Below are 5031 nucleotides of genomic sequence, written 5' to 3' on the forward strand. Positions count from 1 at the left end.
AGTTGTAAATGATTACAACACAGTTATCTGGTGCATTAAAATTTGGACTTCAACCAACTTTAATAACTTTGGTATTATTTAAACGAATTATTAATATCGTGTTTCCGAATACAAACACAAGGGAAAAAATATTGCAAATTCAGTTATGATGAACAATGTATATATATATATATATATATATACAAATCATCAACAATGTGATGTTCTACATAAATTCATTTCTAAAGGAAACAATGTTCTTTGAATTACAAATAAAATATTAACAATCCTCCAAAAACCCATAGACATGCAGCGCTTCCATTCTTGCAATGTTGTCTTTGTCTAGAATCCACTCCTTCACGTAGTTCTTTCTAATTTCTCGCAAGTCCTCCTGAAACAAAATGTTTTTTCTTCAGTTATAAACAACATCATTATTTGAAATGTATAACAGCAAAATTTATGCTTACATTTGTATATTGCGGCAAGCTCTTGCCGTTGTACCTGTCCTCTCCATCCCCTAAAGGATGTAAATCAACTCCACCAACACAACCTCCATCCGCTTTATGTTGTTCATCAACTCCACATCCTTCATCATGACACACATCACCTTCTTCATCATAGATTGGAAATTCACGAAGGTCCATTAACTCCTTCGTAAGGATTGCAATTCTAGCACTCAACGACATTATTTCAGAATTGGTTTTCCTGACTATCTCCTTTGCACCTGCTTCCCAAGTGCCATCATCGGAGCTATCTTCATCTGTGTCCGGAAGGGTGGATGCTTCACCCTTGGTCTCTTCACCAATTCCTCCGTCATCCATGTCAAAAGCAACCCGCACTTCCGCCTTTTCACGATCGTTCTTACTTAAGTACCAATCCATTCTTAACTATAACAAACAAAAAAACTAATTCACTCAAATATATCCATCAATAATTACGAAAACAAAATTGATAAAACTTTGAAACCCTTACTTTTTCGGTCTTAAAGATATTTGAAATTGTTTTTTCCGTTGCTGTATATGGGAACCACCGCCATATGCGCGGCCACAGCCTTTGAGAACGATGACCGTGCAAGGAAAATCTTTCCACGGCCCAAGCCTTCAATAATATAAACAAACATTTAGCCAATATTTAAAACAATTTCAATCATAATGGTTCAATAAATAATGTTACCTGCAACACAACTACATTGCCACTAAGACCCAGTGACTTCGAGATTTCTCCACGCATTATTTTGTTCTTACACTTGTTTAAATTGTGTACAATGTTATTATGTAAACAAGATGCCCAATCATACAAACACAAACTATCTAAATCATCTAAAAGTGAGCAAGGCATGTTACAAACATGTTTAGACTTCCTAGGAAAATAAAATGTAACTAAACAAACTAAAATATATAACCTACACACCATATCCACCTCTATGTCCTCATCCCCTACAACTAAATGAAACATCTGAATCAAGTCCTTCTTTGTCGTGGTTCTGGGATTAAACATGTCACCAACCAATCCAACTAAACATTGGTCAAAGGTAACGTCAAGACCACCTACGTCTAACCCTGTGGCCATGAAGACATCCACAACATTTAAAGGAACCAATTGTTGACACACCCTAAAACTAACATCACTCCCAACCCACCGTTGAACCATCTCCTTCAATAATTTTAAATTCACCTCAATAGATTTTAAATGGTTCATGCATCATTTAAAAGGGGTCATATTAAGACGCTCTATATGACGATATTGTAGTTTGGTATTCATTTCAACAATGCTGGCCGAATCCATGAAAATACGAAGACGCCACTACAAAACATTAAAATAACATACATTAAATTCTAACCTTCAAACCTTATACATCATCCATAACATTAATACATCAAAATTTTTCTTACACTTGCTTTTCTTGAAGCCATTGGACCTACAGTCATAACAATACCCACAAAATAACTTAGCTTTCGCTTAAAAAGAACAAACCTCTCTATTACAGATTCCATAACAAAAAGTACATTGTTGCACTTACCCAAAATACGCAATGGTCCGACAACGAGAATAAAACACCAAGGTTTCGCGAGATTGACACCGCTACAGAGAACGACAATGGTCTGACACCACTACGGTCATGGTCCGACAACGACAATGGTTGAAGCAAGAGGAGAACGACCCACAAGCGTTTCGCCACACACCCACAACGTCCCACACCACAAAATTGATGGTCCGACAACAACAAGACCTCACCACAACCAAAACGCCTAAGAAAACTTCGAGAAGGAGGTCGGCCAAGAGACTGGGAAGACGTAGATGATGGGAACCGTTGGAGAGCAAATGACGAAAATGAAAAATGAAAGAGAGCGCGAAAACAAAAACCCAACAATTTACATTCTACTTTTTCCCCTCCGTTCTTTTAATCATCTCATTTTTTAAAAATAAAACAAAACCCAATCAACATTTGACACCTGGCCGTTGTTAAAAGAGTGTCAAAATTGAGTGTTAACATAACATTTTCGTTTCATAAAATGTTAACAATACTACTTATACAATCTGTGTAATGGTGCTTCAGTCCCAGGCACGAAGATGAGAAAATTGCAATTTGCAGACTGTATGGTAATGCAAGTTGACAATGACGGTAGCATCAAAAGTTGATAAATTTTGTCAACCTTAACGAGGCTCATAGAGTATGAAGACCCCATATCCGTTTTTATAAATTCAAGTATCAGCAACATCCCAAATGACTAAGAAGCAAAGCATGATAGAGAAATAAAAGTTAATGTTGTTTGTAGATAATAAATAATGAGGTGTTTAAAATTTGTAACTTGAAAAGGCAAGCTAGCTGTCAACCGCTGTGAGATCTCATTCGAAAGAGGTTTCAAAATTGTAACCTGGAAGATGAAACCTAGGTTTAATGACGGTGACCTTAGCGATGATGAGTGATGACGATGACTGCAACTGAGGACTCCATGGTGACTGCAACTAACGACTCAACGGTGAGCAGAACGACAACTGTAGCACCGAGTGCAACGGTAACTGCAACTGAGGACTCCATGACGACTGCAACTGACGATGCAGCGGCGAGCACAACGACGACCGTAGTAGCGAGCACAGCGGTGAGTGCAATGGCGAGCGCACCAGAGACCGTAACGGCGACCGTAATGACAAAGACGTTGAACTGACAATCGACGCACAATGAACGACCTAAAGAGACCTGAAAATGATGATGACTTAAGCATGAGTTGCGGGGGAAAAACAAAAACCTTGCACGAAAAGTTTAGGGAAAGTAAAGAAAATGTGAGGGTTTGGAAAATTTTAGGGAAAAGAAACGCAACTTTCGATTTTGGAAAGGGGGAAAGTACGAGAGGGAAGATAAATTTGGGAAATTTTGGGTCTAGGAGGGAAGTTAGAAACTAAAAATTGTATTTTAATTTCTAGAAGACATAAACATCCTCGTAATAACATGAAAACCCCAAGATTAGGATGACACAAAAATCTGTACCCGCAAGTACTCGCGGATAAAATCCGTTACATATATTTAGTACCCGCGGGTAAATAGTATTCGCAGGTATTTTAATACCTGCTTGTTAACGGATCGGGTTCGGATATCATACTATCCGAAACACTTTTTATCCTTCATACTTTAAATCTCAATTTCGAAGCGATTGTATTTTGTCTCATGCTTCAAACCTTTAATCTCAGTTTCAAAGGGTCACACACTCAACCATCCACTAAATATCTGAACCTGTTTCTCTTCTTCTTCTAACGGTAACCGTTCATAAGGCACGTTGGTGAACGACGCTGTGATCACAGTCACTGGTCCCGACGCGGTCAACTCTCCCACCACACTCCCACCCACCACCTGCCGTAGGGTCACATTCATCACAGTGCCATTGTCGCTCAAAATACAGATCACGCGTTGTCGCTGCCGCGCGTAACTAGCAACGTTGTCGAACATGTCGCAGTCGCTGCCTTCCTCGAGGATGTGCGTGCAGAGCGTGTTGGTGCTCTCCCTGGTGATGATCATCGGTGGCTTCAACTTGTTCTTGGATCCCGGCGGTCGCCCTTGCAGATTGGTGAAGCTCTCTTCCTCTTACCGTTTTTGTTTCGTCTTTCAGAGGAAAAAAGATTTGGCTGCAGTGTGAGGTATATTGTTTGAGCTCGTTTCATGGGGAAGAAGTAGTTAGCTGAAGGGACTTCCCCTGTACCACCGCACCAGATGGGGGGATGAAAAGAGGAAAAACACCATTGCTCTAAGGAAGAAACCCTAAAGAAGGGTTTGGGCTTGGCATCTTGAAGGTTATGGAAGAAAACCTAAAAAAAAGGTTTGGACCCTGCCTATTTTGAAGAAAAAATATATTAACCAAATTTTATTTGAGAAAATTATATGTTTTTCTTTTTCAATTTAATTTCAATATTTTTTCAAAATCATAAAATGTTATTTTTTTTAAAAGAATTTGTGGGTTGAAACTGGTATCCATGGGTTCGAAAAAGTCCGCGGGTTTTTTTTTTGCAGGTATCCGACAGGTACCAGGGCGGGTACAAGTACAACTTTTTACATGCGGGTCGGGTTCGAGTATCACATTATTTGTGCCCCGACCCGACCCGTTGTCATTCCTATCCACAATCATCAGGACTTAGTTAAATATTTTTAATTATTTTAAATAATATTAATTTGTGGAGGGTTTTTATAACCCTACAGAATAACCTCTGCATAATAATTTCTTTTTTGTTCTGTCAAAAGTTTCATCACTGCGTGGCATTTTTATGTCAAAAGAGTTCAAATATTTTTTATTTGGTATTATTGAGTATTAAAAATACATTGATATTTAAAAAAATAATGTATTTTAAAGCATTAAAAAGATATTTACTAGTATATTTTGAAAACACTCATCAAAAAATCACTAGTAGAAAAATCATTTTTTATGACAGGTAAAAATGACCTATTATGATGGGTAACCTGGCATCGTAGTTTTGGGTATCATAATAGGTTTACGCATTTTATGACGGATTGAAAAGTCCATCATAATAGGTTCAGTGTATTATGAAAGATTTTCACTTATTAGT

The sequence above is a fragment of the Vigna radiata genome, chromosome 1 (genome assembly GCF_000741045.1).
Source record: "Vigna radiata var. radiata cultivar VC1973A chromosome 1, Vradiata_ver6, whole genome shotgun sequence".
NCBI lineage: Eukaryota > Viridiplantae > Streptophyta > Magnoliopsida > Fabales > Fabaceae > Vigna > Vigna radiata.